At 33.9% G+C, this 23,811-nt stretch overlaps 1 non-coding gene across 1 annotated transcript; it reads right to left on the reverse strand.

Moving 5' to 3' along the window:
- Nucleotides 1-7,165: 7,165 nt before the first annotated feature.
- LOC128285987 (small nucleolar RNA R71) lies at nt 7,166-7,272 on the reverse strand. Its single transcript, XR_008276534.1, has one exon. It is a non-coding gene; the product is annotated as a small nucleolar RNA R71 (small nucleolar RNA).
- Between the last annotated feature and the right edge of the window lie 16,539 nt (nt 7,273-23,811).

Below are 23,811 nucleotides of genomic sequence, written 5' to 3' on the forward strand. Positions count from 1 at the left end.
TTATTTTGTCTAAGGGATGAATTTTTGTAGGGAAATGGTATATGTATGAGAGTATGTTCAAACTGAATATTATTAATAAGAATAAAAATATTATTTCTACTTATATGGTTGAATCTTTTTGTTTATGCCATTATAGATTAGGTCATTTGAATTATAGAAAATTGAATGACATGTATAAGTTAGATTTAATTCTTGTTTTTAATAATAATATTTAAAAATGTAATACATGTATGTTGACTAAAATTACAAGAAACCCTTTCCCTAAGGTCAAAAGAAAAACAAAATTGCTTGATTTGATACATAATGATTTATGTGACATGCATAATGTCGAAACCATTTTTCGAAGTTTGGAAAAAACGGGGATCGACTTTAAAAAACGGAAATGGAGTCGCCACCAATCTTTTTTGTTTAAGTGTGATTGGGTTACCAAGAATTTTGGCCATTTTAATAAAACATTTTGGTTTACTAAAATAACGATTTTGGTTCATGAAATTTTGAGAAAACGGGTTCGGGAGTCGGTTACATATGAGGAAGGATTAGCACCCTCATTACGCCCAAAATTGGTACCAAATCAATTAAATACTGTCCTTATGTCTGAGATTTAAAAGAGTTTTTGAAATGTGATTCCTTCTTGAAGCATTTGAATGGCTCGAGCTGGTTGTCAAAAATTCTCTTATTTCGGAGGAATGCAGCATCATATTCAGCACGATAGGACACGATCCTTTATACCCTCAAAAACAACGATAAGTTTTGACTTCCAAAAGTTTATATGTTGAAAATCACAAAAGGATGCCCGATTATTTAGTCCAATGAGAAAACCGAAACCCAGCACAGTAGGGCACGATTCCTCGAATTTCTAGATATCGAACATTACCTTATTTTAGAATTCAGAAAACATGAGTGAAATTCTAAAGGGATATTCGATCATTTTGAACAAACGGAAAATTGCAACCCAGCACGATAGGGCACGATTCCCCAAGTTGCCAAACATCGAACATTACCTTCGTTTTAAAATTTTTAAAGACATGAGTGAAATTCCAAAAGATTATTCGATTATTTTGAATAAACAAGAAATTGCAACCCAGCACGATAGGGCACGATTCCCCGAATTGCCAAACATCGAACGTTGCCTTCGTTTTAAAAAAAAATTAATGAATAATTATAAAACTAGCTTAAATGCATTAATTTTACTTGAAATAAAACGAAATTAATCTTAAAGATTTGGACCTTATAAAGTCACATTTCGTAAACCAAGTGGAAACCAATGATATGGGATAATATACACCCATAAGATATAATACTTGGTGAATGAAAATATTATGAGAAATAAAACAAATTAACAAATATACAATAGCAATGAGCACCTATTTTGAAAAACATTAATAATCAAAATAATGGAAACTAAAAGATATAACTAACCAAAGAAACAAATTAGAATAAAAGTATAACAAATTTCGAACATAGATGAACAAAAATTGAAATAATAGTGCAAAAGACGATAGACAATATACAACGATAATGTATCAAAATAATATGAAAAATAAAATGCAACACATAATATACAGAGCAATATGGACACCGAGAGCCAATGTAATACAAAACAATTTAAAAACTATATGAAAAACTTGCAAATGAATAATACATGCTAGGGATTGAAATGATTTACATATATAAAATAAAACTAAGAATATGTAAATGAAGATTAAAATAAATATTGTAAAAGAAATTTGGAGCAAATAACATACAAAAATATTTTAAAAACAAAATATATCTATTTAAAGGTGATGATATACATACAATAATAAAAATCAATGTAAACAATGTATAATGAAGATATAATAAAAATAAAGAATAAACAATATACATGATGAATAACAAACCAATATATAATAAAACAATATATACATGAAAAATCTTAAATAACAAAGAAATAATAAAACATTTTTTAAGAATAAACTATATACATAACAAATTCGAAAGGAAATTCAAATAAATAGATTTAAAAGAAATTATATATATAAAATAACATGAACTAATAATGTATATAGAATAAAACTAATTTTATCACAAATCATATATGCATTAATATAAGATTAATTTAAATTAAATATTATACAAAATTTAAAAACAATATGATTTACAAGGTAATTTTAAAATAATAGTTTTATAATTTAAACAAAAAAGGTAAATTATCAAAGTAATTTAAAACGTATATAAAAAATAAAAGATGAATGCTAAATGAATTAAAAAAATAATGAACTATATAAATTAAAATGAGAAAAAAACTTAATTGAAATAAGGGCAAATTAAAAGAGATAACTAACAAATAGAATAAACCATTGAAAGGACCAAAGCGCAAAGCGCGCAAATGCGTAGGGACTCAAGCTGGAAATAATCCAGGCCCCAAAACGCATCATTGAAGCGCGGACCAATCTGCAAATACACACAAACTACAGAGTCCAATTCAAAAAAAAAGAAGTAAGGCGCACAAGGGGCAATTGAAGACTCGTAAGAATATGGAGGACCTAGCACGCAAATTCCCCGTTTTAAGCAAAAGGGCGTGGATCTAGCCTATTAATCGAGTCAATGCGCGGATCCTTACCCATTGAACGGCGTCGTTTCAAATTCTATACAAAACAAGGTTAAAAAAAACCCTAAACTAGTTATTCATCATTTAAAAGCAAATCAAAATAAAAAGAACTAAGGCCTATCCTCCTGTTCTTTCAACCGAACCCAAAGGCAGCCCTCAATCGCCGTTTCGCCTCCATGCTTGGCTGACGATCATCACGCAAGGGCCTATCCTAGCCTTATTCGACTACGAATCCAAGATTCTTGCTCAAAAGCCTCAGGATCTTCGCCTGGACTTCGATTACGGCGAAGCAAACAAAGACTCGAAGGGGGGAAAATAAGATAAGTCTCTTAATCTTTATTTTTTTATATATATACAACAAGTAAAGATCAAGAAGAAAGAAATAATAACTAAAAAAAAATCGAAAAGAAAAAATAGATCTGAAAATCACCTGGAAATCTTTTCTTTTTCTATTTCATTGTTTTGTATCTGTATTTCAATGTGTATATTGTGCGTGTGTTCTCCCCCTTCTTTACAAAAATGAAAGGAATGGCTTTATAGCCGAACAATAATCCAAAATAAAAAAATACAAGCCCCCTTTTTTTTATTCCGTTGTTTTTTGTTTTTATTTGCTGTTGTCTGCTTGTCTGCTTGCAGGTACATGGCGGTGTACGGATGTGGTATGGTAGTGTCGACGTGGAGGCGCGAGCGATGGTAGTGCTGGAGGCTGCTAGAGGCTACTGCAGCGCCAAGCGAATGGGGCTAGGGTTAGGGTTTCCAAGAACTTTCAAAGGATTGGGCCTATCGGGCTCTATTTTTGGGTCTAGGTTAATATTAGTTGTTGGGCCATTGAGTGTTGGGCTAGGGTTAATTCGGTTTTGGGTTTTAAATTTAGGTTTGGGTTTGTAATGTTTTGGGTTTAAAATTGGGTTATGTAATTTGGACTTGTGGACATTTAATTTGGTTTAATTTTTATTTATTTTGTATTTTGGTGGACCCGGGCAAATTGGCCCGCTTACACATAATACTCCTAAATTGGTGGAAAGAAATATTATGTTACTTTTATTGATGATTATTCTAGATATTGTTATGTATATTTATTGCATTCAAAAGATGAAGCACTTGATAAATTTAAAGTTTATAAATCTGAAGTTGAACTTCAGTGTGAATCATTTATCAAGTGCTTAAGATCGGATAGAAGTGGATAATACTATAATCCAAGTTATTTTGAATCCACTAGAATTGTTCATCAAGTATGGTGTAACTGAAAGGAAAAATAGAGTCTTGACTGAAATGGTAAATTTAATGTTATCATATTCAAGTCTTGGACAAGGTTTTTGGGGAGAAGCTGTTCTAACAGTTTGTCATATATTGAATAGAGTTTCTAATAAGGAAACTAAAATAACCTCTATAAAGAATGGAAGGAAAGGAAACCAAACATTAATTATTTAAAAGTTTGGGGTTGTAGAGCTATTGTCAAAGTTCCAACACCTAAACGTAAAAAGTTAGGTGAAAGAGGAATTGAATGCATATTTATAGGATATGCACATAATAGCAAGGCATATAGGTTCATGGTAATTGAACCAAATGATTCAATCTCAATTAATACTGTTATTGAATCAAGAAATGCTATTTTTGATGAAAATAGATTAAATTTTATATCAAGACAATTACATCCACAACAATTGATTCATTCTTCAAATGCGAAAGAGATTCCATTATAACAAATTGATAATAATGATGAATCTTGTCAAGAATTAAGAAGAAGTAAGAGGATTAAAAAGGTCAAAGATTTTGGACCAAATTTTATTATGTTTCTTGTAGAAGGAAAAGGTGAAAGTATATGCAGTAAGATATCTTATTGTTATAATACGGAATCTGATCCTATTACATTTAAAGAGGCAATGAAATCTCAAGACTCTGCTTTTTGGAAAGAAGCAATAAATGATGAGATGAATTCAATAATGGAAAATCAAACTTGGATCTTAGATGATCTTCCACCAGGTTCCAAACCAATAGGTTGTAAATGGATCTTTAAAAAGAAAATAAAGGTCGATAGAACCATTGATAAGTTTAAAGCAAGGTTGGTAGTCAAAGGTTTTACACAAAAACAAGGTATTAATTTCTTTGATATCTATGCTTCAGTAGCAAGAATTGCTACAATTATACTCTTAATATCACTTACCTCTCTATATAATTTGGTTGTTCACCAAATGGATGTTAAAACTGCATTTTTAAATGGTGAATTGGAAAAGGAAGTGTACATGAAACAACTGGAAGGATTTGTTGTTCCAGGACAAGAGCATAAGGTATGTAAGCTTGTTAAATCTTTATATGGACTTAAACAAGCACCAAAACAATGACACCAAATGTTTGACAATGTTGTTTTAGCTAGTGGCTAAAAATAAATGAATCCGATAAGTGCATATATAGCAAATTTGAAAATGAAAAAGGTGTCATAATTTCCTTATATGTAGATAACGTTCTCATTTTTTGCACAGATTTGGAACAAATAGAAAACACAAAGAAATTCTTGTCAAACAACTTTGCTATGAAGGATATGGGTGAAGCAAATGTTATTCTTGGGATTAAAATAACTGATAAACTATAATATATACATATTTTTACCCCATGCTTGGCATATTCATGGATGATTTTTCCTTGGTTTTATTGAATTTGATGCTCCTAATCCTTTAAATTCATGTTTTATATTTAGGCGAGTATAAGAATGCGAAAAGAGCAAGATACGGGCCAAAAATAGACAAAATAGGCCTAATTAGTGTTTCACACGGCCTAGGCACTTCTACAAGGGTAATCCACATGCCCGTGTGTCATGGCCATGTCGACTAAAAACCAACTCAGAATTACACACGGCCTGAGCACCTTTACACGGGCGTGGCACACGGCCGTTCCCTGTCGAGCCCAAGTCTAATTCTACTCGGAAAAGGCTAATTTTGAGGATTTTGAGGCATTCTAAAGTCTATATAAACACCCTAGAAGAGGATCAAGGGGGACACAGAGAATAGAAGGCAGAAAACACTCAAGCACAGCCATCAGAATTAGCTCAGAAGGAGGATTTACATCAAGACCGAAGATTTCCATCCAATTTCCTCGAAGTTCTTTGGGTTTCTTTATTTTTTTTATTTTCCAATTTTTGAGATGTTTTCCATTATTATGAACTAAACTCCCTAAATACCTAAGGGAGATGAAACCTAAGACGAATCTTATTACTCTTTGAATTATATGATAAATACTTGTTCTTTTTCTTAATTGTGAGATTTAAAACTTGCTTTAATATTCCATGATATTAATTCAGATTTTTGATGTGCTTATTCAGTGGAGCAAAAGTCTCTGATTAAGAGTAGATTGTTCATAATTAAGCGGAGTTGCATGCAATCCTAGAGATAGGAAGACATAAATCTGCCGGATTAGAGTCAAATCTAATAAGGGAATCCATAGATCGAGTTAATGCGACAATAGGGGTTTTAATTAGAAAGAGATTTCAATTAATCAACCTAGAGTCAGTTGTTTTTAGTATCGAGAGAGATATTAACATAAATCAGGGATTTCTACGGATTAAGTCAAGTGAATAAATCATCTAATTCAGAGGTAATAAGTGAAGTCTAGGTGAATTCTTCCTTGGGTATTGTCTTCTCCATCGGTTTTCCAAAAGTATTTTCCAACTTTAATCTCTGCTGCAATCTTAATTAATTAGATAATTAGTTTTAGATTAAAAATTCTCTTAATTGTTAGGCTAGATAATAAAAATATAGTAATTACTAGTACTTTTAGTCCTCGTGGATACGATATTTTCGGTCTCACCATAATTTTACTACTGTTCGATAGGTGCGCTTGCCTTAGTAGAATTTTTAGTTTGTTTTAGCGACCATCAAGTTTTTAGCACCGTTGCCGGGGACTAAGATATTAGGAACACTTAATTTTTATTATTTTAGCCATTTTTATTTTTATTTACTAAATTTTCTTTTCTTTACTTCTGGCAGGTTTTTATAGTTTATGACTAGAAGAAACCTGTCAGGACCTCTACTTTTTTATAGCGAAATCGAAAGCATAACTCGTAGAAATCAAAGAGAAATAAGGCGAAGCCTACAATACATAGAGGAAGAGCGTGAGATCGATATCTATACCACAACCGAGGAGATGGCTGATAATCAGAATAATCCGTTACCTCCTGTGGTTGCTGCAAATCCAGTAAATCAGAATCCTACTCCTCGTACTATGTACGATTATGCTAAACCTACTTTAACAAGAGTTGAATCGAGTATAGTTAGACCTGTTGTTGCTGCAAATAATTTTGAACTGAAACCTAACACAATTCAAATGATACAACAATTTGTTCAGTTTGATGATTTGCAGAACGAGGATTCAAACACTCATTTAGTAATTTTTTTAGAATTCTGCGACACCTTTAAAATTAATGGTGTTTCTGACGATGCCATTCACGTTCGATTGTTTCCCTTTTCATCGAGAAATAAGGCTAAACAGTGGTTAAACTCGTTACCATGAGGGTCAATCACCACTTGAGAACAAATGACCGAAAAATTTTTACTTAAATATTTTCTGCCAGCTAAAACGGCTAAATTGAGGAATGATATCTCTTCTTTTGTGCAGATGGATTTAGAAACTCTTTATGATGCATGGGAGAGATACAAGGACTTATTAAGAAGGTGCCCTCACCATGAGTTACATCTATGACTGCAGGTTCAGACTTTTTACAACGGTGTGAACCCCTAAACAAGGCAACTGATAAATGCAGCCGTCGGTGGAACTTTAAACAAAAAAACACCTAAAGAGGCTTACGAGTTCATAAAAGAGATGTCACTGAATAATTATCAATTGCAAGTCATGAGGACAAAGCCGACAAAAGTAGCTGACGTTTTTAACGTCGACCCGGTCACTATGCTCTCTAACCAAGTAGAACTTTTAAATAAAAATATTGATGATTTGTATGGTTCTACTCAAGTACATCTAGTAATGAGGTGTGATTCAAATGGAGAATGAGTGCACAATACAGATTATCCATCCTTCAACCCTAGCACCGATGAGGAACAAGTCCACTATATGGATAATAATTCTAGACCTCAAAATAACCCGTACAGTAACACTTATAATGCAGATTGGAGGAACCATCCCAATTTCTCATGGGGTAGTCAAGGGAATCAAAAACCACAACATCTTCTAGATTTTCAACAACCACCTTACCAACAAGAGAAGAAACTGAACCTTGAAGAAATGCTTACAAAATTCAACTCGGTGTAAGAAACTCGTTTTCAGAATACCAAAATAACGCCTAAAAATCAACAAGCGTCGATTCAATGGCTCGAAACTCAAATAGGACAGCTTGCTAAGTTGATCTCTGAACAACCACAAGGTGGCCTACCAAGTAACACTGAAACTAACCCAATGGAGCAACTTCATGCCATTACTGTGCACAATGATGAAGGGTTAGTTAAAGTCGAATTGAAACTGAGGCAAGACAATGTGGAAGACAAAGGTAAGGTTGATGAAAGCAATGGTACAAAAAAGCCGGTAAGCAAGGAATATAAACCTCGTGTACCATACCCTAAAGCAACAAGGAAAGATCACATGGAAGAACAATTCGGTAAATTGCTTAAATTATTAAAAAAGTTGCATATTAACTTACCGTTTATTGAAGCTCTTTCGCAGATGTCAAATGCAGTGAAATTTTTAAAGGAGCTCTTGACTAATAAACGAAAGTTAGATGATGCGTCACACGTGGAATTAAACGCAGTTTGTTCAGCCATTCTATAGAATAAGCTACCTAACAAACTGAAAGATCCAGAGAATTTTACTATTCCTTATTTAATTGGTAGTTTAAATATTAAGAATGCGTTGGCTGATCTAGGGGCGAGTATTAATGTCATGCCCTATACAATGTTTAAACAACTAGGTCTTGGGAAACCCAAACAAACTAGGATGTGCATTCAATTGGCAGATAAAACAATTAGATTTCCTAGGGGTATTATTGAAGACGTGCTTGTCAAAATTGATAAATTTATATTCCCAGTTGACTTTGTTGTTCTAGACATGGATAAGGATAGTGACGTACCTCTCATTTTAGGAAGGCCCTTTTTAGCAACTACTAGAACTATCATTGATGTTGGCACAGGTGAATTGATACTTCGTGTAGGAGATGACACGATTAAACTTCAAGCTCGTGATTCTACTAAAATATCTAGTAATCGAAATGATTGTTTAATTTTTGTTAATTTGAGTAACGTTGTAACTCAAAATTCTTTATAGGAGTCCCCTAGGAAGAACGTGATAGAGCCTCATTCTAATCCATGCCACAAAAACAAATTGGCTTACGAAGAACGAAGGCTTCAGATTGATGAATTAGAAGAATGGCGAATACATGTCAAGGAGAAACCAAAAGCACACGATGAATCACAGCGACGCCATGATGAGCATAAGGATGAAACAAAACAATTTAGGGTTGGGGATAAAGTATTGCTAGATGAAAAGGACCCCTGAATTGCTAATTCAGAGCTTAATGAAAACGGAGCGACTCCTTTCAAGATACTAAATGTTTTCCTATACGGTACAGTCGAGGTAAATCATTCTCAATTCGACATTTTTAAGGTAAATATTACTCGACTTAGACTTTATGTGAATAGTAGAATCGATAGTGAGAAAAAGAAGTCTTAACTCCGTGATCCGCTGTGACCACACAAAATTGAAGTAAGTCAAACTTAGACTCTAAATAAGCACTTCTCAGGAGGCAACCTGAGCACAAACACCACTAACTAGTTTATTTTAGCTATTTCTAGTGTTTTTTATGCAAGAACTGTAACACCCCCTACCCGTATCTATTGCCGGAATAGGTACGAGGCAATACCGGAGTTGACTGAACATTTTCAGATAATTCTGAGTCATTTATTATTCATATTTTGAAAATAATCATTACGTCTCTTTATTGGGCCCTCGAAGCCCCAAACATACATTAAAAACCAACCGGAATTAAATCAGGATCATAAAAAAAAATTCGCAAAATCTTAAATTTTATTTTCATCTAAGTACTTACTATTACAATGCTTCTTATAATTAAACATGTTACCATTCAATCAATAGCTTGACACTTGTCTAAGCGTCAAGCCACGTCATTGTTAGTATACTTGCACATATTTCATATAAATTCAACATTGATATACTTATTTTCTCGACAAGTCACACTTGAGTTTAATAATTGTCTTTACTTACATAATTTCCTTGTATCAACATATCAAAGATAATCATTTATGTACATGTCATGAAACATATCATTCTCTTACCGTTTCTTCATAAGTATATATCAATCATTTTATTATATCAATATTTCATGCTCTATCATTTCCATATATTTTATGTATATTTATTCCGGTAAAGTTTATATCAAACTTAACATAAATTATATTCCATGTACTTATTCTTATTTCGTTTATCTATCTTCATAATTATTTCATACAACTATTTTGTACATATATTTCCATATGACCAGTTCTTGTAAACATTTCACACAACCATTTTATATAACCATTCGTCATCTGATGCATATTACCTGAATATCAATTGTTCAATAGATGTCATCGCATCTCCCATCCACGGTCTTATTTATCTTTGACATGATGCCATAGTGTCTTTCAACTATGGTCTTACTCATTTTCTGTCATGTTGCCATGGTATCTTTCAACCATGGTCTTATTCATTTCATATCACGTTGCCATGGTATCTTTCAACCATGGTCTTATTCATTTCCCGTCATGTTGCCATGGTAACTTTCAACTATGGTCTTATTCATTTCATATCACGTTGCCATGGTGTCTTTCAACCATGGTCTTACACATTTCATATCAGGTTGCCATGGTATCTTTCAACCATGGTCTTACACATTTCATATCGAGAGCACACTCCATGAACCTCATCCTTACAAGGGATTACCACCAGGCTAAATCCTCAGAATATAAACTCATAGAGTATTGTCGGGATTACCACCAGGCTAAATCCTCAGAACGACAATTACTCTAATGAGTTTGATCTGAATTACCATCAGCTAAATTCAGACCCTAATTCGGATTACCCGTCTGGCTAAATCCATTTTCCACATATTCTTCGGAGGGCTATATCGGTAGGATCACCATCCGGGCTAGATCCTTTTACCGTCAATTCCTTCTCAGAGATCCATCGAAATTTCCTTTCATTCAATCGGGATTTCTTCCCCTTTTTATCAAATATATCAATGTTTCATAAATTTTCATACAATGAACTTTCAAATCATATTCACATCAATAACATACATTTCAAGCATTTAAGAATATAATTCAAGTTATACGAACTTACCTAGCGAAATTGCAAAAATATCAAGATTCAGGGACATTTTGGTAATTTGCCATTTTCCCAATTTTCACTCGATCTTAAATTGAAAATTTCATTCAATTTATTAATTTGGATAATAAAACAATTCATTCCCTTCAATTTGGTCATTTTGACATTTTTATAAAATTGCCCCCTGAAGTTTTACTTTTATTCAATTTAGTCCCTAAGCCTAAAATATGCAAATTAGCCATGCTAGATGAATATTCATACATATTTTCCTCCTCCTCCTCCTCTCTATTCCAATCCTTAATGTATATAAGACACTTGGAAGTAACATCATCTATAATTTTTATTATTTACTTTTATGAATATTCAAACAGTCTATCTATATCATAGTCACTAAATTATTTATATCTGGAGCTATAGAGCTCCAGATTAAGATCCGCTAATTTTTCCTGAAACTAGACTCATATATCTTATTTCCATAAAAGTTTCAGAATTTTTCGTTTAGCCAATAAGTACAGTTTATTCTTTAGATTTACCCCTATTCTATTGTCTGAAAGCTCTGACCCTTCTTCACTAAAAATTAATTATCTCCTCGTACAGAATTCAAATGATATTTATGTTTATTTCTATTGAAAATAGACTCATTCAAGATTCTAAAAATATAAATTTAAGCCCATAATTATTTCTATGCAATTTTTTATGATTTTCCAAAGTTAGAACAGGGGAGCCCGAATTCATTCTGACCTTGTCTCACAAAATTCATCATATCTCATGATTTACAATCCCATTGCTTACATCATTTCTCCTATAAGAAACTAGACTTAATAATATTTAATTCAATATTTTTTTCATCTTCTAATTCGATTTCTAAAATTTATGGTGATTTTTCAAAGTTAGTCTCTCTGCTTGTCCAAACTGCTTTTTGTGCAAGCTATTAATTACCATGTTATAACACTCTTATTTTCTTTTTCTACACCATTTCTCATCACTTTCTCTTATTTTCTCTTCACTAACATATCAAAAACATAGGACTTTATATAAGAAAACTCTACTATAACATTATTTCCATGCTTTGTCAATAATAACAAACTTAAAAACATATTGAAATCCTGATATACTTACCTTGTTCTATTGATACTAATCTTTAACTTGATTTTCTCTCTCCTCCAGCTTCTATTTCTTGAATCCAACTTCATATTCTAACTCCCCATCATCTCCTTGCTATCTTTATCTCTTGATGGCTATGGAAATTCTTTCAATTTTTTGGTGAAAATAATGAATTTTTGGAGGAAGGACTAAATTGTAAGAAAATGAAAACTTTCTTTCTTCTTCTTCTTCTCACGTTAATTGCATGAGAAAGGTGATCATATCATCCTCCCCTTTCTTTCCTTTCATATATATATATTAAATAAAATAATAATAAATTAATAAAATATCATTTAAAAATTAATTTTTATTTAATTTATCTAAAATATCTCCAACATCATCATTGTCTCTAGATTTCTCTCTCTTCAATTGACCATTTTGCCCTTTGTGATCTTTTAAAATTCTATCTTGAGTCATCACTTAATTTGGTAAAATTACAATTTAGTCCCTCATAATTCTTCACCTATTTAATTTGGTCCTAATTCATCAATTTTCCTTGGTTTCTAGATCTTTCCACCCTTAAAATATTTGCACTATTAGTCCTTCAACTTTTCATATTTACACTTTAATCCTTCAAATTTTGAGTATTTACTCTTGGGCCACAAAACTTTTCTCACTTTTACAATTTAATCCTTTCTTGAATCAATATGTCATAATATACTTCCCAATATTGACATAACTCAAAATTTCCCTTTTTGTTACTTTATTTCCTTATTTTACTATATCACGGATAATATTTTACTATAAAATTTTCGGGGTATTACAAGAACAGTAACCCACACAGCCTGAACATACGAGCGTGTCTCTGGCCGTGTGGAAACAGGGTTAAAAATCCCCAAGTATCGAGCCACACGGCCATAAATAAGATCCATACGGGCGTGTCCCAGGTCGGGTGAAAACTGGAGCTAAATTCTTAATTTTTGAACAAGTCAGAGAGTTACACGGGCAAGGCCCACGGCCGTGTGTTCAGACACACGGGCAAGGCACACGGCCGTGTGTTCAGACACACGGGCGTGTGGTATACCCCACAGACGTAGAAGAAGCGAACAACGAAGCACACGGCCTGGACACACGCTTACTATCTTTGGAGCATGGCGACTGGTCACATCTTTGATTTGGCATACTTTATAGCGCTTGATTTTCTCTATCAGATGGACCGCCATAGGAAGGGTCCCATCTGTCTTGGCCCCTACGTGACTCACCTCGCTTGACACTTCAACCTCTTCGACACTCTAGAGATGTCATCAACACTTACACTAGTAGGCTAGATGTCTCCTCAAGGAATATCGAGTATGATCCACATGAGGATGATAGAGCGACGTCGTGGATTCGACCTCCTCAGTATAGACTCGTCCACTCTGATAACCAGGATGAGCCATAGGACATTACTGATGATGCCGCTCCCCTTCATGAGGACCCACCTCTACCACCATCACAGATTCAACGCCCCATTTCTGCCACTCTGACATATATATCTGAGCGACTCACTCGATTTGAGCAGTAGTGTTTTGAGCGGTTCGACAGCATCGATGCCACTCTTCGACAGATTTGCCACCACCTCCACATCTCTCCTGCGGCACCGTCGACCTACGAGGCATTCGATGATGAGAACCTTTGAGTCCCTTTATTTATTTATTATTTTTATTTTTATTTAAATTTTATTTTGATTTTTATCTATTTTTGAAGACTTATGTTTTATATTTTGAACTATATTTATGTTTATGGTTTTTCTCAAGTAACCCTGTAATTCTCTTCCACAGTTGTGTTTCTTTTTTTTACTAGTAACTCAGAATCATGTCTTTTATTAGCATTATCTACAATTCTAGCTTTCACTATTCCAAGGATTTCATCCAAAAATTCAGGGCAGTTTCGCTTCTCTCCCTCTCTTCTGATATTATGCTTATATTGCTATTATCTATCTTTGTACATTGAGGACAATGTACATCTTACGTGTGGGGAGGTTATTTATATGATTATCAGAAAATCCCTGAATTTTTCTTGTTCTCAAATAATTTTCTCATATCATTATTAGAGTGAATTTTGATTGATTTATGATTTTTATTGGTATGTGTTGAATTAAATCATAGGTAACTGTGCATTGATTGTTTAAACTTTAAGACATTAGAGGATCAAGCATGATAAGTTGACTTTTGAGAATTAAAAGCGCTAGGTTATTTCCCTGAATTGAGGTATTATCTTGAAATTTTGAATTTATAGGATTGACATCAAATACCCATAATTTTCGTGAGACTTTGAGCCTTTTAGAGCATATATTCTTCTTGCTCACTAATTTTATTGGTTATGAGTGTGTCAACATTGATTTGCTATTCTAGAACTTGCATCGATTATGCATGTCAAGACCACACCTTTAACTTGATATACTAAGATGATAAAGGCACTTAGGTTTTAACCCACTTACTCCATCAAAAGCCTACCCACATAATTGACCCCTAGTGAACCCCTTTGAGCCTTAACCATTATTTCTTGATGTTCCCTTAATATTAACCCACAATTTAACCCTTTTTGATTCGTTAAGAATTTCTCCCTTTTCATTGACTCCTTTTTATCGAGATTTGATTTGACTAGTTACCTAACTATGTTCGTTCATTCCAGTTGCTGAATTATTTCTTAGTATGTATTACCCACTATTGTACTTGTTTTTTTCTTTAAAAAAACGTATATTTATATTCATTCAAATTACATATTGTTCTAAAGAGCTTGCATAAGTTAAAATCATTATATTGAAAGAAAAGCTCACTGCATTAGTTTTGGATAGTGTTAATTTTGGCACTTGTTTGTAATTTATTGATTAGTTTTATTTTTCTAAGTTTGGTATTTTATTAAATTAATCTTGATTCTAACCCTCTTTTTCAGCCTTTATCCACACATTTAACCCAAGCCCCATTACAACCCTGTTAAAGACCTTTTGATTTGTGTATCATCCCATTTATAGTGGTGGAGATTTGATTTTCGTACAAGCCTATGGTAATAACTTTTCATGTTTGACTATTGAGTGCTTAATTATTGAACCTTAAACACTTTGAGTGATTTGAGTGAATCTTTAGTGAAGATGTCAACTCTTGTCCATTTGGAATTAGAGGTGATTACTTAGATAAAGGGGGATGGATACCTATGATTTTATGATTAAAATACTCAACTTGGATTATTTGAAACGTTAATGTTCTTTAAGTTAAGCTCTCAAACTTAGGTATTACTTCGAAATAGTATTAATGAGAATTATAAGTTGAGAAGGATTTATTTTAATTGTAAGTTGAGAATTTTGCTTGAGGACAAGCAAATGCTTAAGTGTGGGGATATTTGATAAACCATAATATATACATATTTTTACCTCATGCTTGGCATATTTATGGATGATTTTTCTTTGGTTTTATTGAATTTGATGCTCCTAATCCTTTAAATTCATGTTTTATACTTAGGCAAGCATAAGAATGCGAAAAGAGCAAGAAATGGGCAAAATGGGCCTAATTCAGTGTTTCACACGGCCTAGGCACTTCCACCGGGTAATCCACACACCCGTGTGTCATGGACATGTCGACTAAAAACCAACTCAGAATTACACACAGCCTGAGCACCTTTACACGGGCGTGGCACACGGCCATTCCCTGTCGAGCCCAAGTCTAATTCTACCGAAAAGGGCTAATTTTGAGGATTTTTAGGCATTCTAAAGTCTATATAAACACCCTAGAAGAGGATCAAGGGGGACACAGAGAATAGAAGGCAGAAAACACTCAAGCACAGCCATCAGAATTAGCTCAGAAGGAGGATTTACATCAAGACTGAAGATTTCCATCCAATTTCCTCGAAGTTCTTTGGGTTTAGTCTCTGATTAAAAGTAGATCGTTCATAATTAAGTGAAGTTGCATGCAATCCTAGAGATAGGACGACATAAATCTGCCAGATTAGAGTCAAATCTAATAAGGAAATCCATAGATCGAGTTAATGGCGACAATAGAGGTTTTAATTAGAAAGAGATTTCGATTAATCAACTTAGAGTCAGTTGTTTTTAGTCTCGAGAGAGATATTAACATAAATCAAGGATTTCTACGGATTAAGTTAAGTGAATAAATCGCCTAATTCAGAGGTAATAAGTGAAGTCTAGGTGAATTCTTCCTTGGGTATTGTCTTCTCCATCGGTTTTCCAAAAGTATTTTCCAACTTTAATCTCTACTGCAATCTTAATTAATTAGATAATTAGTTTTAGATTAAAAATTCTCTTAATTTTTAGGCTAGATAAAAAAAATATAGTAATTACTAGTACTTTTAGTCCTCGTGGATACGATATTTTCGGTCTTACCATAATTATACTACTGTTCGATAGGTGCGCTTGCCTTAGTCGAATTTTTAGTTAGTTTTAGTGACCATCAATAACTCAAGATGAAAGCACTATAGCTTTATCACAATCACATTACATTGAAAAATATGCTTAAAAAGTTTGATCTTTTCAACTGTATACCAGCATCTACACCCATGGATCCTCAAATAAAATTAGTATCTAATGCTAGTAAGTAAATTGATCAATTGAAATATGCAAGTCTAATTGGTTGTCTTATGTACATAATGACTTGTACAAGGCCAGGTATTGCATATACTGTTGGGAAATTGAGTAGGTACATAAGCAATCCAAGTAGTTTGCATTGGTAAGCTTTGAATGGAGTACTTAGATACTTAAAGAAAACTATTAACTATGGATTGTGTTATAATAGATATCCTCCAGTTTTAGAAGGGATTACAAGTTTGGAAGATCATGCATCTACTAGTGGATGGATCTTCATTCTTCGTGGAAGAGCCATTTCTTGAGGTTCCAAGAAACAAACATGTATACTGATTCCACCATGACAGCAGAATTTATTGCATTAGTCGCTGCATCTAAAGAAGTAGAATGGTTAAGAAATTTGCTTTATGATGTACCTTTATGGCCTAAGCCAATTTCACCTATTTCTATCCTTTGTGATAGTGAGGCTACTCAAGCAAAGGCATATAGCCAAGTATATAATGGAAAGTTTAGACACGATGGATTAAGACATAGTTATGTCTGTAGCGACGTAAAAAAAAAATTAGTTTCGCTTGGTCGCTAATTGTGGCGATTTATTAAACATTTGAAAACCAACTTTCGATTTTATTAACAAAGGAGTCGCCACCGATCCTTTTTATAGGTGTGATCGGACACCTAATAAAATTATTTTAAAATAAAAAGAAGGCCAAATTTAGGTCTACGTGAAAGTCCGAGAAAAATTGGGGTTCGGAGTCGATTCTGCGAGGAAGGTATTAGCACCCTTGCGACGCCCAAAATTGGTATCTCATAAACATTTGTTGACTTGATTTTCAAAATACGAGTTCAATATAATATTTAATCGTGATCCGATTGAAAAATGAGAATTTTAGTTTTCGATTTTTTAGAAAGGGTGTCCGTTTTTTAACACAAGTCATTTAATTTCACCCAACATAGCGATGAAATCGATGGCTTAATATTAAATCGGTACATTGCCTTATTTTTGAAATTAATTAAAACATGAGAAAAATATTCCTAAAGTGAGAAATTAAAATAGATAAAGGACTTAAAAAAATGATATCATTAATGAAAAATATTAACATGGAATACTAGAATATTAGAATAACAATAATAATGATATTTACAAAATAAAAACAAATCATGTACTAATAATAAAATAGGAAAAATGATATATTTGGTAATAATAATATAAAATAATAATATGTACATAAAAATACATATATATATATATATGCATATAATAAAAGTATGTAATAATAATAATAATATCTACAATAAAAGAAAATATTAGGAAACGTAAATAAAAAATATATACATAAAAATTTACAATAATAATATAAAATAATGATATGTACAAATATATATATATATATATATGTATGTACATAAAATATACACTAATATAATAATAGTTATAATAATATATATATGTATGTACATAAAATATACACTAATATAATAATAGTTATAATAATACTAGCAATAGTAATAATTTGTAATAATAATATATACACAATATGGTATTTAAAATATATATATATATGTATATATAATAGTATTTAAGAATATATACATAAGAAATATATAACTAATGGCATTAAAAAATATAAACATAATATATATAAAATACCTAAAAAAAGAAGGAGGAAAGAAGAGAGAAGGGAGGGGGGAAAGGAAATCCGGCCAAGGGGGGCCCCGGTCACCGGTCGATCGTCGATCTCCGCCGTCGTCGTCAAACCGTCGCCACACGCCACTGTGGCGGGAAAATAAATTTTTTAACAATATATGTATATATAAAGAAAGAAAAAAACAACACAAAAAAAAAAAAAAGATTCGAAGAAGAGGAAAAAGAAAAAGATGCAACCTTTTATTGATGTTTCTTTTGTGTTCAAAATTTGAAGGATTTTGTGTTTTTTTTTCAATCTTTGTAAAATCCTCCTCCTCTTTTTTACATGATTTTGAATGGCTTTTATAGCCATCTTTTACATGATTTTCTTTTTTTTTTTCTATTTTGTAGGTGGTGGTGGTAGACAATGGGAGGAAAAATGGGGCAAGTGGGAAAGTGGTTAGGTGGCTAGGTTTTTTTTATCTTTTTTTGTTAGGTTTTTCTTTTTTCTTCTTTTTTTTTTTGGGGTTAGGTTTTTTTGGGGTAAGTTTTTCTTTTTCTTTTTTTTTTCTTTGTTTTTTTTTGGGTTAGGTTTTTTTTTGGGGGGCTTAATGGGCTTTTGAATTGGGTTTGGGTAGATGTAAATGGGTCATGGGTTAAGGGTTTTAGTGGGTTTAGAGGTTTGGTTGGGTTTTCATATAATTGGGCCCGGCAATTTGGGCTTCTATATTGCCCTCTTTGCTCATTGTCGTAAACGAAAATAGAGCAAAGACTTTCAAGGAAGACCAAACTTGCCCGGTCTTGCTAGGTCTTGACTTGATTTGGAACTCTTATTGTTTAGTTAGTCTCTTTTCAGTCCACCGCATCTTGTAGCTTTGGTTCAATCCATCGCAAATTCGAGATATGCCTTGTAGCTTCAACTGCTCCAATGTAACTTCAAGGATATGAGATTTGTGGCTTCGATCCGCTTCACTGTAACTTCGTAAAGATAAGATCTACAATTTCAATATGCTCTTCTATCGCTTCAAGAGATAAGGTTTTGGTCTTCTCTTCGCGACTCGTAAAGGCAAGATCGATGCCTCGATCAACTCCATCGCAACTTTAAGGAGGCGAATCGGCGTCTTCAATCGCCTTCAATCTTTATTCTCTCTCGGCATGTGATCCTGAGCTCAACTCATTTTTGCAATATAAATTGACTCTCTAAAAACAGACATTAAAAACAGAAATTGAAAATAGCTCAATAGCGTGAGCCAAGGCTCAACTCACCTCTCGCAATATGAGTTGATTTTTGAAACTTAACTTGAAAAGCGATTTTGAAAATACCTCGATATGTGATGGAGGTTCAACTCACCTCTCGCAATATGAGTTGATTTTTGAAAAGCAAATTAAAAGACTCAACTCAACTCTCGCAGAATTAAAAGCTCAACTCACCTCTCGCAATATGAGTTGAATTTTTTGAAAAAAAAGAATTGAAAATAGCTCAAGACGTGAGCCAAGGCTCAACTCACTTCTCAATATGAGTTGATTTTTGAAAACAAATTTGAAAAATAGATTTTGAAAATACCTCGACATGTAACCCGAGGCTCAACTCACATCTCGCAATGTGAGTTGATTTTTTTGAAAAATATAAATTGAAAAAATACCTCAATGTGTGATCTGAAGCTCAACTCACCTCTCGCAATATGAGTTGATTTTTTTGAAAGATAGAAATTGAAAATAGCTCAGCGCATGAGCCAAGGGTCAACTCACCTCTCGCAATATAAGTTGATTTTTTGAAAACAGAAATTGAAAATACCTCAACGTGTCTTGAGGTTCAACTCATTTCTCGCAATATGAGTTGAATTTTGAAAACAGAAATTGAAATTACCTCAGCGTGTCCCGAGGCTCAACTCACCTCTCGCAATATGAGTTGATTTTTTTTTTTGAAAGGCAGAAATTGAAAAATGGAAATTGAAAATACCTCGACGTGTGATCTGAGGCTCAACTCACCTCTCGCAATACGAGTTGACTTTTTTGACAACAGAAATTGAAATTACCTCAACAGTGTCCGAGGCTCAACTCACCTCTCGCAATATGAGTTGATTTTTTGAAAGGCAAAAATTGAAAACGGAAATTGAAAATACCTCGGCGTGTGACACGAGGCTCAACTCGCCACTGCAATCTGAGTTGATTTTTTGACAACAAATTGAAATTACCTCAACAGTGTCACGAGGCTCAACTCACCTCTCGCAATATGAGTTGATTTTTTTTGAAAGACAAAAATTGAAAAGCGGAAATTGAAAATACCTCGGCGTGTGACTGAGGCTCAACTCGCCTCGCAATCTGAGTTGAAATTAAAACATAAAATTGAAAATACCTCAACAGCGTGCCCGAGGCTCAACTCACCTCTAGTAATATGAGTTGATTTTTTGACAACAGAATTGAAATTACCTCAACAGTGTCACGAGGCTCAACTCACCTCTCACAATATGAGTTGATTTTGAAAAAGTAGAAATTAAAAGGTTCAACCTACCTCTCGCAATATGAGTTGATTCTTGAACAACGTAAATTGAAAACAGAATTGAAAATACCTCAACAGTGACTCGAGGCTCAACTCACCTCTCGCAATATGAGTTGAAATTAAAACACAAAATTGAAAATACCTCAACAGTGCCTCGAGGCTCAACTCACCTCTAGCAATATGAGTTGATTTTGAAAACAAAATTAAAAGGCTTAACTCACCTCTCGCAATATGAGTCAATTTAAAACATAAACTAAAAATACCTCAAGTGCCCGAGGCTCAACTCACTTCTCAATATGAGTTGATTTTGAAAACAAAATTAAAAATACCTCAACGTGTCTTGAGGCTCAACTCATCTCTCTAATATGAGTTGATTAAAACACAAAATTGAAAATACCTCAACAGGTGCTTCGAGGCTCAACTCACCTCTAGCAATATGAGTTGATTTTGAAAACAAAATTAAAAGGCTTAACTCACCTCTCTTAATATGAGTCAATTTAAAACTAAAAATACCTCAACGTGTCCCGAGGCTCAACTCACTTCTCGCAATATGAGTTGATTTTGAAAACAACAATTAAAAATACCTCAACGTGTCTTGAGGCTCAACTCATCTCTCGCAATATGAGTTGATTTTCCTTGAAAAGCATGAATTAAAAACATCAAAATACCAAAACACATCCTTTGGTAGAATTCGGTGTCTTTTCCTTTGATTCGATTCGACTTTCATTCAAGATTTCTTGCTCTGTTGGAGTACCAGATATGCCATGTATGATGTTATCATGATATGCACATGTTTGTCTTAAATGCTTTTATGCCTACATGATTATGCAAAGGCTCCTTAAGCATGTTTGTCGTATGTCCATTTAGCCACGATTGTTGAGGATCTGTGTTCATTGCTTTGATTCTCGACTTTCTCTTCAGGCCTTATACCTGTCTTCAAGCTTCACGAGTAATCGACGTTTCTCAGATATCACTCTTTTGCCCCCGATTGAACTTTGTTCTTACTTTGAGACTCTTGTGCTTATCAAATTTTCATCCAGGTAATGCTTAACATTTCTTTTGCTTAGAGTATGTCATTTCACCATTTATCATGTAAATAAACACATAATGAGATGCATGAAAAAGGTCAGATAGGGACAAAAATGATATTTCATATTCATCTATTTCAAATGTGGCAAACAAAGCAAGTTAACCAATGAGAGTAAAATGTCAAAAAGAAAGAAAGGATCGTATTCAATGGATACAAATGCTCTAGATATTCAACACATGAACTCTTCCTCGTTCCTCAATCAAAAATCTTTTCGAGCGCGGCTTCTTGCGTAGAAGATTTCGAGCTTTTAGAAATGCTTCAAATACTGTAGTCTCACTGTTTGACCTGCTGTTAAAACGCCACGCTCATTAAGCCAAGTTTACCTCATTAGGACGCCCTCTCGGGTTTTCATCCTAATCTTTTGTGCTAATCAAGACGCCCTTTGCGGGTTTTCGCCTTGATCCCTTTTTTTTTTTGATGCCCTTTCGGGTTTTCATCTCAAGCATAATATTTCTTCACAAAGATCCGAGTTCACTGGATTCAAGAGCTCCTTGCCATCCATCTCGGTAAGGATCAAAGGTCCTCCTGAAAATGCCTTCTTTACGACGTATGGTCCTTCCCAATTTGGTGCCCATTTTCCTCGCAGGTCCTTTTGTATTGGGAGAATCTTCCTCAGTACGAGTTCTCCTTCGTGGAATTCTCTTGGCCATACTTTCTTGTCATGGGCCGCGATCATTCTCTTCTGGTACATCTGCTCGTGACAAATTGCTCTTAGACGTTTTTCTTCGATGAGGTTCAAATAATCATATCGAGCTCGAACCCATTCTACTTCTTCTAACTTTAATTCCATTAAGACTCGCAGGAAGGGGATCTCAACCTCAATAGGTAGCATGACTTCCATTCCGTAAGCCGAGAGAAAGGAGTTGCTCCGTAGATGTTCGCAGATGTGCGATATGCAAACAAAGCAAATGGAAGCTTCTCGTGCCAATCTTTATATGTCTCGCTTATTTTCCCAATGATCCTCTTAATATTTTTATTGGTCGCTTCAATTTCCCGCTCATCTTTGGGCGATAGGGCGAGGAGTTATGATGCTTTATTTGAACCGCTCACACTTCTTTCATCATCTTATTGTTCAGATTCATGGCATTATCTGAAATGATTCTTTCAGGCAAACCATACCGGCAAATGATTTCCTTTTTCAAAAACCTGCAAACTGCAGTCCTCGTCACATTGGCAAACGAAGCGGCATCTATCCATTTTGTAAAGTAATCAATGACCACAAAACGAATCGATGTCCATTTGATGCTTTTGGAGAAATTGGCCCTATGACATCCATGCCCCACATAGAAAAAGGCCACGGAGAAGTCATGACATGAAGGGGTGAAGGGCTACATGAATTTTATCGCCATAGATTTGACATTTGTGGCATTTTCCGCAAAATTGATTCATCATTTTCCATTGTCACCAATAATAACCGAGTCTCATGATCTTTCGCCATATTGAAACCATTGACATGCGTTTTGCAAATTCCTCATGGACCTCTTCAAGTATTTTTCGCTTCAACATCATCCACACATCTCAAAAGCATCCGATCCTTTCCTCTTTTATACAGGATATCCTCATTAAGAACAAATCCACGCCATTCTTCTAATTGTTCTTTTATCGTTCTCATTCGCTTGTTCGGGATACCTTTGATTCTTGATATATTCTAAGATATCATGGAACCAAGGCCGTCTGTCTACTTCTTTCTCAATGCTACAACAAGGTGCGGGGACCTCAGATATGCTCATTTTGAGGGGCATTATTTCGCTTCTCTACTTGCTTTGAACATTGAAGCCAAAGTGGCTGTGGCATCACCATTGGTTCTCTTCTCGTGGGAAGTAATGAAAAGCTATTTCTTTGAATTCCTTGATCAATCCAACCACTAAATCATTGTACTTAATCAATTTTGAGTCCCTTACTTCCCACTCTCCACGGATTTGGTAAATCACTAGGTTTGAGTCCCCGACACCTCCAAGATCTTGATGTTTCATTCGATAGTCGCACGAAGCCCCATGATACAGCCTCATATTCGCAATATTATTGGTACGAA

This window comes from Gossypium arboreum, chromosome 12, assembly GCF_025698485.1.
Source record: "Gossypium arboreum isolate Shixiya-1 chromosome 12, ASM2569848v2, whole genome shotgun sequence".
Classification (NCBI taxonomy): Eukaryota; Viridiplantae; Streptophyta; class Magnoliopsida; order Malvales; family Malvaceae; genus Gossypium; species Gossypium arboreum.